Source organism: Camelus ferus, chromosome 14 (assembly GCF_009834535.1).
Source record: "Camelus ferus isolate YT-003-E chromosome 14, BCGSAC_Cfer_1.0, whole genome shotgun sequence".
Lineage (NCBI taxonomy): Eukaryota > Metazoa > Chordata > Mammalia > Artiodactyla > Camelidae > Camelus > Camelus ferus.
The window spans coordinates 67,304,986-67,318,430 of record NC_045709.1 but is presented as its reverse complement, the minus strand read 5'-3'; positions in this window follow the sequence as shown (position 1 = coordinate 67,318,430).

The window sequence follows — 13,445 nt, the reverse complement described above, 5'->3', positions numbered from 1 at the left end:
CTAATTTGATTAGTGAATTTTCTTTTCATGACACATGAAAAAGTTCAACTTTACTTTTTTAAAGTTAGAAGAATTTTTTAAAATTCTGAATAAATGAGTTACAAATAATATGGTATTAACTTACAAAGTAACAGTGATAAATGCCTTCTTGTTCTCAAAAGCTCTCAGTATTACTTCTATGTTCTCCTTAAACCAAGGAGAAATTTTCACTAGAAAGGGTTTTCAAAATATGAATTACAGTTTCTCATTGGCAAGTTGTGATTAATCTAGGGCAGCCTAAATTACATCAATATATTTTAATAATAATTTGGTCACACAGAAACCACAATATTTAATACAATTTTATTTTAAAATAAAATGTACTATATTTTAGGTTCCTGATCAATCTTTTTTTTATAATCAACCCTCAAAGAATTTAAATCATTTATAATGAAAAGTTCAGATTAAATACTAATATTATATGTAAATTACATATATATATATATATATATATATATATATCTGAGGGTATTCATGAAGTTTTAACCAAATGCCTGAATATCATAATTTTTATAGTATGTGTTCTCTTTTCTTTTTTATTGAAGTATAGTTGATGTACAATAGTATACAAGTTATAGGTGTAAAATTTAGTTATTCACAAATTTAAAGGTTACACTGCATTTATAGTTACAGTAAAATGTTGGTTCTATTCCCCGTGTTGTACAATATATCCTTGTAGCTTATTTTATACCTAGTAGTTTGTACCTCTTAATCCCCTGGTAACCACTAGTTTGTTCTCTATATCTGTGATTTTGTTTCCTTTTTGTTATATTCATTAGTTTCTTGTATTTTTTAGATCTTATGTATAAGTAATATCATCCAGTATTTGTCTTTCTCTCTGACTTATTTTCATTTAGCATAATACTCTCCAAGTCCATCCATGTTGTTGCAAATAGCAAAATTCCTTTCTTTTTTATGGCAGAGTAGTATTCCATTATATATATATATATATATATATATATATATATATATATATATATATACACACACACACACACACACACATATATATATTCTTTATTCATTCATCTCTTGATGAGCATCTTATAACATGTACTTCTTTCCCATGACACATATACACAGACCACAAAGAAAGTGAGAATTGAATTCTAGAACTTTTCTTAGGCATCTTAATTTCTGGAGGGATATATACATAGAATCAAGCACAATAATAGAAATATGTACCACTTATTCCCTATTATGTGATATTACATTACTAGTCAGTTTAATATTTTTATTGTTACTTACAAAAATGTTAACCTTTTGTATATCTTTTTATTCACCAATGTCCTGAAAGTTTTAACAAATTTCTTTATTTGATGTGTTTAGTTAGAAACAAAATAATCCAAAAAGAATCTTCTCAGCAGGGTACTATCATCAAAGACTCACCTTTAAATTCCTATCTTCATTTATCTCTATGAAAATTTAAATTCTGAAAAAAAGAAATTGATTATTTTTGTTAGGGAAAATCTAAATCTTGGATAAATTAGCTATGAGAGATAGAGGTGGATTTACATAACACAAAAATAGCCGCTCAGAATTTTAATTGGAAGAGAATATTTTTTGGACACAATTCACTATATTTTTATCTTATATTGATATAATCACAACAAAAAAGAGGTATGAAAAAATTACAATTAGACAATAATGGAGAGAGTCACATTTTAGTTACAACCCTTTCCTCTGTCACACCCTCCCAAACACTGACCAGATAACTGACCAATCCAGGATGTCATTGCTGGTTGAGTTCCAGGTGGAATGTTAGGGTGTCCCCTGGGGTCTGTTGTGGCTGGTAGATCCGTAGTAACTAGACAGAGCCCTATGGTGGATCCTGTGGTGGATCAGTGCTATGGAGGGGCTGCCATCCTCTGTGGAGCTTGGCTTTCAGCTGATCATTAGGAAGCTGAGTGCAGTCCTGGTGTTGCTGCTGCCCAATGGCCTGAGTTTATGGTCCACTTTCCAGAATGAATCCAGTAGGAGACTGTGGGCTGTCTGCCTGTCCTCAACTTATTGGTGGGTGTCTTATTTGCTTTCAGACTTGTTCAGTCTGTTAGAAGTCGCCTACCTCATTGACAAGCTTTGTGCTTCTAAAAAGGAGTATTCTGGGATGGAGACATCTGTACAGAATTCCAGGCTAGAGAAAGAGTCATTAAACATACCCAGCTTCACTGACACTTTCAAAATGGTGATGATGGTCAGCCTGAATTTGAGGAAGGATGTCAATTCTCTGGTCCAAGAACTGAAGAAAGAGATTCCTGCAGTCTAAATGAGAAGATATGGCAGAGATGCTAAAAGTGCTCAAGTTCCTGGAAGAGGTTATGAAAATCAGTGCATCACAAGGGGCTTTTACAAACCAGCCAGGAGACCAGGCACCAAGCCCTGATGGTCCTTTTCCCAGGAGTGGGCCTGGGTATTAAAACTGTGCTTTCCCCCCACCCTTCACCTAGGCCTCCCAAGCTACCAAGCTGCATTCAGATCTCCACCTGAGCTGCACTGAGGCCAGGGGATGGAGGGGAACCCTCACCTTTGGGCCAGAGTTCCTCCAACTTTATAAGTGAACTCAGCAGTGAACTTTTTCATGGTGAACTTCTCCATCTAAAATGTATTGGAATTCCCAGAACACACCAGGAAATGTGGGACTTTATATTCACAGAATGTTTGGATTATCTGGAAGAGAACTTTCGTAAGCTACATGGCCATTTGATATCTACTCTATTCACAAAAGGTAATATTAAACAACAACAACCAAGTAAAAGTTTGCTTTTTACATTTTAGTGCATACAAATTTAAATTTTCTTTTTTTTCTTTTTTTTTTTTTGAGAAGACAGCTGTTAGCTCAGTTGTCTTTCATTTACAGGTAAATGTTCTTTGTCTTTTTTGCCTTTGTAACCTATTTAGTTTGCATTCTGAAATTTTACATAAATATAAATTTATTTTGCTTATGCTGTTTGTGGTTTATTTAGTTTTTTGAATGTGCTTAAATATTTGTTTTACTGAATCTGGTATTTTACTTTAGTTCTAAGCATTTCCATTCATTCCATTAAAAAATTCCTCTGTCTCTTATTTCCTCTCCTACTAGATCTTTATATTTTGTAATACCTTCTTTATCTTCTATATTTTAAACCCTGTAGTTTTTGTCTAATTTGTTGCATTCTAGATAATTTTTTCTTATATATTTTCCATTTCATTAATTCTTTACTCAGCAGTGTCTAATCTGTAATCAAATCAATCCATGGACTTTTAACTGTTAGTTGTTTTTACTTCCCTTTGTAGATGTATATTTTGATTCCTTTGCAAACTTAAGTAATTTTTATATTCATCAATAAACTTATTTTAGTAACTAGTGATACAGTAATGTAGTAGCCCCTGTATGCTTGACATTTGCAACCTAATGAAATTAACTGGCTTCTCAATCTTTATCTTTTCTTAAATGTCAGAATTTCTGGTTATTTCTCCAAATCCTATTTTGAATTCTTATCTGTTTTCTCTGTATAATTTACATGCTCTCCTGGGCCTGCCCAATATATTCATGCCTTTTACTGTTATGTGATTATAACTTGTAAAGCTAAATTTTGAGACTCCCAAACTGTATGCTGTCTACTAGTTAGCTCTCCATGAATTTTCTATTGGAACCTACAATTAATATAAAAAGTAAATTCTGAGTTAGTTCTCCCTGACTTCATATCTTCCTTATTTTGATGAATGACCCTATAGTCCAGGAAGAACTTCAAACAGCATCTTGTGAATTATCTATAATTCTTCCCCAGATCAATACAATGATGTGTTAATACTTCTTTTTACTATCTCTCAGTTAAACTCTTCCTTTTTATCCCCTGTGCTATTGGCTCATTTCAGGTTTTTCATTTCTCCTATTTTTAATTTTATATAGTACTCATCCTCTTACTTGTCTTCTGATCTGTTTCTACCATATTTCTGAAATAATCTTTCTGAATTTGAAATCTGATCATGAATCTGTTTTGCCAATCATTCTTTAATACTTTTCCAATTTCCTACAGAATCAATTCCAAATTTATTTTTCTACAATTTAAATCCTACAAGCTTTTGCTCATCCTTTTGACTCTATTGTATGTTCTATCACCTTTTCTTTCTCTTTTCCACCGCATCCGTGACTTATGGTAAGAACATTTTTTTTTTCCTACAAAAAGCACACTCTCTTGTATTTCCCTAAGGACATCTGTCTTCTTTGCATTTCTTATTTAATTTTTTCCAAACACAGCTCAAAATTTTGTACCTCTTGGAGGACTTGGTTGTCACATCCAAACTTAGCTGCTACTTCTCTCTGCTTCTACATATACTGTACATATTTCCATAATTTCACTTATCATTCTATATTAAATGTATAAGCTTTTCCAGATAAGCTTAAATTCTTGAGGAGTGAGGTCATTTTTTAAAACGCCCTTATATTTTCAGAATTTAGTACATTAGCTGATATATTGTAGGTAATCAATAAGTATTTTGAATATATGAATGATTCTATGCTTTGGAATTTTACTTTGACCTAACTATGAATTCTGTCTCTACCTGATACTTACTCTCTGTCATATAAATATCGTCTACCCTTTATAATTTAGCCCAACTGTCATCTCATTCAGGACACATTTGCTGACCAGTCCAGCTCTCCATCTTTCACATAATTGAACACTATCAGTTGTGATGTCACGTTTATCAGTCCTGTGTGAGGGTATAAACAAACTAAATTAATTTTCTCTTTACCCAATTCATGTGTGTGTGTCCTTAATCCCTGGAAACAGAATCTAAGGTAAGGTTTGCAAACAGATTCATCACTGTTCTCACACACAAAACCTTCTTTTTATGATTTCCAGTTAATTAACACTGTCATCATCATCATCATACAGAGTCCCCAGTGTGCAAACCACCATGGGGATTATATAATTTAATACTTCAAAAGTCGTATTTGTTTTTTTTTTCATTCTGTATTGTTCTCAGCAGTATTGGGATCAATATCTTTTTCAGTCTCAGGCTTTCTTATCTCAACATTTCTTCTCAAAACACACTTTTCTACAATTTTTGCAATGTTTTGTATTAATTTATGTTATGTTATTAAAGTGGCAGAAATATAGAATTCTCTTCTCAGGAGGGATGTCTTTCTATTCCCCAGTTATATTGCTGCTCCTGCATAGATTAATAGCTGGCACTTGAGTGGCAAAAAGGAATAATGTAAGAGATGTAGTATAATGAAGAAAGAGCTCTCCAAGAGTATCAAAACTATGTTCCCTGAGTGCATCTATGGAGACAAGTGGCTTGAATAAATTACCTGAATAAGCATAACTTCTTGTAGAGAACTCTTGCAGATGTCATAAATAAAGAAGAAGCAATTTCAATAAGTTAAAAATAATTTCTCAGATCTTTATTCTTTGTCCTCATGGAAAGTAGTCTAGTGTAATGATTGTGTCTGTGCACATTGGGGTCAGACAAACTGGATCCAATTCTCAGCTTTCCTCTTTCCTGTAAGAGTGACCTTGGTCAGTTGATTGGTTTCTAAATCTCACTGGGAAGAAGTATAATAACAGAACAGCTCATAGGGATACTGTGAGGACTGAATGTTGAGCATATAGAGTGGGTAAGCTAGTATGCTACTGCATAGGTGACATGGACAAAACACATAGGATGTGTTAAATATAGATACATAATAAGTAGCGTGTATGTGTAAGACAACAGATTTCATAAGGTGCATTAAATATACATATTTATATACATGTAAATTCAGTAGTCTACAAAATATACTATAGATAGAATAAACAGAAATGTGAGCACTGCTTATCGACAAGGCTGGAAAGACCAACTCTTGATCATACCTCTGCCTGACAGTTCAGTGACCCTTATATTTGGCATCCACTTACTGACACTCAGTACCATCCTCTTCTGCCCCCCAAATATGCTGACCCCCAAATATGCAAATATAATCCCCAGCAGTTTTGCAGATGAATTTGTGAACCACAGCTGTGGCCATATACTTGTCACTATGCTCTTTTAGAGCACATGGGCACAAGACTCAGGCATCTTCTGCCCGATTAGGTTCCCCTTGTTCCTTGCTAGACCTCAGTTTCCTTAGCTACAGTATCAGTAGGGAAAGCTGGTGTGGCAAAAAGAGAGACCAGATGTGGCTATTATATATTCCAGGACCCAAATGGTATACACTCTTCACCATTTCTCATTTGCTAACTATCTTATATCAATTGCTTTCCCTTTGCTGATCACTGTGAGTTTTAAACTGATTTAATCAACTGTGCAACTCAATCACTTAAATTTGGTCAGTTCCGTGACTCATAGCATAGTTTATTCAATAATGACTTAGGGACTATTATAGCATCATGGCGGTTTCTCATATGATAAACTCTAAAGAAAAATAAGGGAGGGAAAGGGAAATCAACAAGCACTTCATAAAAAAAGAAATATGAAATACTAAATACATTAAAATAATATTTTAATTAGTGACAAATCAGAGAAATATTAAATAAAACTAATAAAGTCATTTTTACTTGTCACGCATGCAAATCTGAAAAAAGAATAATAATGGCCAGTGTTAACAAGGTATATATATATATATATATATATATATATATATATATATATATACACACACATATATATTAAATTGGGACATTAATATCTTGAGTGCAATTTGACAATATTCATGAAATTACATAAATATGGTGTAGTATTTGACCTGGAAGTTATATTAGTAATGTATCAGAGGGTATATTCATTAAAAATGTTGACATTGAGTTATGTTAATTAGTGTGCTAAGCATTCATTGTGCACTCCTAATTTGGAGTACATATTATAGAATCTCTTTTTGAAATTCATCTGCATTTGTATGGTTATATACACAATGACTGAAAAGAAATACAGTAAGTGTTACTGGTGCTTCAGAATGGAAAAAAAAATATGGTTCTTTGCTTGAATAATTTACTTTATGATATTTCTATAACATGGATTACTTATGTAAAATATATGGTTAGAAACACATTTTGTTTTCTAAGCTTTTTATTATGAAATATAACACATGTACGTAAAATATGCATGTTCAGCTGACCACAGCAAGGGAAGCTTAACAAGTGATACAAAGCAAGTGTAACCAAGTCAACAAATAAAATAATGCCCACTTCAGAAGCACCCAGCATACCTGTTTTTGATCCTGCTCATTGGACCTGCTCCATTTAACAACTATCTTTCTCTTATGGAAAATATTGCTCGCCTTTTCTTTACCAACTAGATAGCCATTCTTAAACAATAGAATTTAGTCCTGCTTATTAATGACCTTTCAATAAATGCAATCATATGGTATGGCTTCTGCTGTATATGATGTGTGCTATGAGTTAATTTTTATAGCTACTCTTTAAAAGATGAACAAAATTCTCTCCTATTTCTGGTTGTCTAAAAGCTCTTTTGTTTAATAGTTCTATCAAATGTTTCTTTCAATTTATTAAACGACCATATGATTTTTAAAGTCTCTGTCAATCTGTTGATATAATAAGTTTAAATAGCTTACTTTCTAATCTTAGACACATCTTGCTTTCAATGGATCCAAATTGTTCATGTTGGAATTATTTTGCTAATATTTTGCTTACGGTATTTGCATAAGTGAGATATTCTTGTCATTTTCATTTCTCATAATCCCCTGCTGAATTTAGATATCGAGTTAGGGGAACCTCATTAATAAAGTTGGAGAGTGGACCCCCTTTCCCTACTTTTGGAAGATGTTATGAAGCATTGTAAATATCCCAATGATACCCATAATTTTACAAGGCAAAAAGGATTTTTCTGCTGTGGTTGAGAATGAGGGCCTTGAGATTAGAACCCAGTCTAATCACATGAATCCAAAATGGGGAAAATCTTCCCTTGCTGTCATCAGAGAAAGACATGTGAAGACAGAATCAGAGTAGGAGAGATGCTAAATTGAGGGCATTGAAGATAAGGAAGGTTCCGAAATCAAGGAATGAAGTCAGCCTCTAGAAACTAGGAAAGAAAGAAAACAGATATCCTCTATACTAGGAGTACAGTGCTGCCAACATCTTGTTAGTCTAGTGAGATCTATGTTGAATTTTTGAACTACAGTATTATAAAATAATAAATATGTGTTGTTTTAAGCCACTATGCTTTTATCAATTTGTTAACAGCACAGTATGAAATTGTGGATTTTATTGTAGTTAATGTTGAAGTTACATGCTCTTGAGTAACATTTAGGGAAGATATTTGAATATTGATTAATTTGATTAATATTTATTGATTAATTTATATTTTAATTTTTTATTATCAAATGACATTTAATAATTTTTTGAGGAATTTCCTCTGTTTTTTCTAAATTTTGAAACCTACTACGTACATTGCTCATAAAATTTTGTATCATGTTTTAAAAGTATGGTAAAAACACAAAATAAGATACACCATCTTATAGCAAACTTCTAAGTGTGTAATTCAGTGTTGTAAACTATAAGCACAGTTGTTGTGCAGCATACGTGTAGAACTTTTGTGTTCTTGCATGGCTGAAGCTCCATACCTATTGAACAGAAACTCTGCATTTCCCCCTCCCCCTTGTTCCTGGCAACCACTATTCTTTTCTCTGTTTCTATGAGCTTCACTGCTTTGGATACTTCACGGAATCAAGCAGTCTTCATTCTCTGTGACTACCTTATTTCACTTAGCATAATGTCCTCCAGTTTCAGCCATGTTGTATCGTACCATAGGACTTCCTTCTTTGGTTGAAAAGTACTCTGTTGTATGTAAACATCATGTTTTCTCTATTTATTCATCAGCCCATGGACATTTAGGTTGTTTTCACCTCTTAACTATTATGAATAATGCTGCAAAGAACATAGGATTGCAAATATCTCTTTGAGATCCTGAAAAACTTTTGAATTTGAATTTCCCTGATGATTAGTGATGTTAAGCATTTTTTCATACACCTGTTGGCTATTTGTAGGTCTTCCTTCAAGAAATGTCTATTCAAGTCCTTGCCCATTTTTAATTATTATTTTTTTGCTATTGAGTTGAAGAAGTTTCTTATATATTTTGAAGTATTACAATATTCTGTAGTTGTTTATTTACCTTTACCAATGAGCTTTATATTTTCATATGCTTTTTTTGTTGTTGCTGTTTAGCATTCTTTTGTTACAACTTGAAGGGCTCCCTTTAGCATTTCTATAAGGCAGGTCTAAAGACTGACCAGTCCTCTGAACAACCAGAACCTTCAATGCCTCGCCTACTCTTTTCTTCCCCTCTCAGGGAGAAGTCACAAACTCGATGCTCTCTTCTGGCATGAAGGTGTGATGGGCTGGGGGAGGGGCTGATGTAGATAAAGTGAAAATTATTTTCCACTTCAATGAAGCTTTTCTCAGCTTTATGCTTGCCTGAGGTATTGAAATTTCTTCACTGATTCTGGAAATCTTGTAAAGGTGTTTTGGGCTCTGTATCTTGTTAAATGGTTGTTTTTGTTGGGGAATGAGTTCTGGGATTTCCTATTCCACCACCTTGATGATGTTAAGTCCTATTATCTTGTAAATACTAACTACGTGGCTCTCATTCATGTTCCATTTTAATCCATGTTATAGTTATTTTCTTATTTGTTTTCCATGATTGATTTCACTGGAGGTTTAGCAAATTTATTAACAACTTCAAAGAAACTACTTCTGGCATTATTTATTCTATTTTATATGTTCAGGGTTTTATTTAGTTTATTAAATTATGCCAGTTTCTTTCTTATTTCTTCTAAACAGCACCTCAGTGAATCCCACATTTTATTTATGCAATAAATTTGTGTTCTCATTTAAAATGCTCTCTAATTTCCATTCTATTTCTTTTTTTTTTTGCCTCTGTTTTATTTAGAAGTATATCTTGTAATTACTAAATGTACAAGAACTATTAAGTTATATTTTACTATTGCACTCTAATTCATTGTGGTCAGCTGCTGTAATCTGCGTGCTTTTGATCCTTTGAAAAAATTTTTTTGAGAATTGCTGTGTTTTTAACATTCAGTTGAGAAAATTCCTCAGCATATTTTAAAATAATGTGTATTATTCAGATGTCTGATATGCTTTTCTGTAATTATTTATTTGACCAAAATTCCTCACTATGGTGTACATGTGTATTAGCTCTTTAATAACATTCTTTTGTCTGCTTGTTCTGGCAGTTACTGAGAAAGAAATATTTAAAAATCTCTCAATATAAGGGTTTTCTATTTCTTCTTATAGATTGTTAATTCTTATTTTGTATAGCATTATTTTATTTGGTGCATACTTCTAGATTCTTGATGAAATGCAAATATTTTCATTATGAAGTAATTATATTTATCTTTATTAATTCCCTTCAACTTAAAGTTGATTTGCTTAGATAGTAATATAATTATACTAGCTTTCAAAGGTAATTTTCATGGTATATTTTTCCATCACTTTATTTTCAACATTTTTACCTTCATAATTTTTGTGGGTTTCCTGTAAGAATCATAATATTTGGATCTGATTGTGATTTCATTCATGCGAATATTTGGTCAATGTATAGTTAATATAATTGCTGAGATATTTGGTTCTAAATCTATCATTTTCTATTTGCCTTAAGATACAAAGGTAAAATAAATAATAAATGTGTGGGAAAATATAAAGATTTTTAAATTTATAATAATAATGTATAAATGATGTTAAAGAAAAAGAAAGATTATTGTCATGAATTTTAAATATCTATTTTATTTTTAACACCATACAATATCAACAGTATAAATTGATGGAATATTTATATTGCCCCATGAGTATATCATTTTCTTTGACATTCATTCTTCCTGCTTCTCAGACCTTATATTTGCAATACATTTTGACTTCAGTAGGTTATTTAGAATTTCCTTTAGTGTGGCATTGTGGATGATGGACTTGCTTGGTTTTCGGTTCTGAAGAAATGTCATTTTTTTTTCACTTTCTTAGTTTTTGCTTGTCAGGAAATGTTATTTTTTTTACCTTCATATTAAAATTTCCTTCTAAAATATACTTTCATTTGGTATAAAATTATGGGTTGACAGTTATTAATTTTTAGCACAGTGAAGATATATTTCTACTGTACTTTGACTCCTGTTTTTGCTACTGAGAAGTTAGCTATCCATCTGTTCCTCTCTAAAATAACCATCTATTATTTTCTTGCAACAATGAAGACTTTGCCTTTTGCATCTTGTTTTCTAATTATTTTGTGTCTACATAAAATATTTTTGGATATATTTTTTTATTAGTTACAGAACAATCATTTACCATTTTCTCAAGTAATGTTATTGTCCACATTTTCAATCTCCCTTTATTCTGGGACTCATTAATTATATGAGATATTTACTCTCTAATATATATGTATATTCAATATGTAATAACATACAATATATGTATATATAGTACAATATATATGTAATTATATTTATGTTGTCTTTTTTATATTTTTATTAGTGCTTTGCATCTATTATTCAGCTAACCAATTTTCTTTTTAGGCCTGTTAATAATCTTTCAGTTATCAAATGTTTCATTCCCAAAACATCTGCATTTCTTTTCCAGATTTGCTCTGATTCTCTGTATAGTTTTATTTTCCTTGTAGATTTCTTCAAGTTTGCTGTTGTTTTAAAGTCCTTTAAATATAGTTACTTCATAGTTTGTGTTTGTTATTCTAGTAGTTGAAATGTTGATGATTTGTTTCTGGTTTTTTTTTTTTAACTTTCCCTGCAATTCTTTCTCATGGTGTCTTATTTTTTTCCTTTTGTGTCTGATTATCACTGATTACATAATGGACATCAATCCTGAAATATTATCTACAGCAGAAGTGTGAAGCCTAAGTTAAAGTTTATTTTCCTTCAGAGTGTATAAGCAGTTTTTCAGCCAAGAATCAGCAAACAATACCAATCTAGAACCAGCTTGAACCAATTTCATGATTTAGGGTTTCCTAGATTGCCAATGCAAAATTCTGAGAGTTGTTCTCCATTTCTCAGTCTCATCCTGAGGGTGTTGTTCTTTGAGATACCAACACACTGTGGGGAGGATCATTATTTTGGACTCATCACTTTTTGTTGTCTTATGCTTTGAATTCAATCAGCCTCACTAGTGGGAAGTTCAAATTTTCTGAAATCTGCATTTGTCCTCAGGGCAAAAGTAGATTTAGAATTCATTTGTGTCCCTGAATTTCATTTCCTTGTGATATTTCTTCACTGGCTTGTTAGTTCTTGTTAGTGTTACAAAAATTTTGGTAATATATTTCATTCTTACATTATTCCTCTCCTCAGAGGGATATGTGATCCAAATATTCTAGCCTGCTATTACCAGAAACAGAGAATCAGAAATGAACCTTCAGTGTGTATTACAGATTCTACAAAGCCAATTAATTTTAAAAGATCCTTATGTTCACAAGGATTGCTATATTCTTTTCAAAATCTTTATAGAGATATGATTGGCAATTAAAATTTGTATATATTTGTTTTTATAAGATAAACAATGATATAATGATGATATAATATAATGTGAATACATTGTGAAGTTCTTGCCACAGTCAAATTAATTAACACACCCATCACCTCACTAGTTAATATTTTTTATGACAAGAATACTTAAAATTCCTATTTTTAGCAAATTTCAAGTATAAAATATAGTTATATTAACTATAAACACTATACTGTAAATTAGATGTTCAGAACTTTTTAATATTATAATTAAGCATTTGTATCCTTTTGTTAGGTAGTTAGATAAGTAGGGGCACCTGGCAGATAGTTGGAGAAGAGGGAAGATGGTCTGGATGATGGAGGTATGTCTACCTCCAGCATAAAGAAGATTTACTTCCTCTAAATGAGTGCTAACAAGAAACTGATTAGAACCTGACAGCTGCATCTGTGCAATAGCGAAAAGGACCTAACCAGACATGACCCAATGATCATTGTAATATAATTAGCATTGAGTTTTAGGCTTCCCCATTGGTTTTTCTGTGTGTATCATAGATAAGAACATGCGTAAAGAGGACAAACATGACTAAGCATTCCAGGGGCAAGAGCTGTTAATCAATCAAAAGACCACCTCTAAATGAGGGTATAATAGGAGGGACAGACAAAGACCACTGCTTTTCCTCCCTTGGATCAGCCCACCTCCTGTTCTTAAATGTGCACTTTCCCTTTGCTAAATAAATCCTTTAAAATCTTTCCCTATGTAATGTTCCCTCTCCTGTCTGAATTCTTATCTTTCAGGTATGACAAGAATTAGGGTCTTTTTCCCTTGCATTTTGGGGAAACACTTTGACCACTATCTCCCCATTTCCTGCAATCCTCAGCCCCTGGCGACTACCATTCTACTCTCTGTTCTATGAGTTTGACTTTTGTAGATTATGCATATAAGTGAGGTCATTTATTGAATATTTATTGTTTT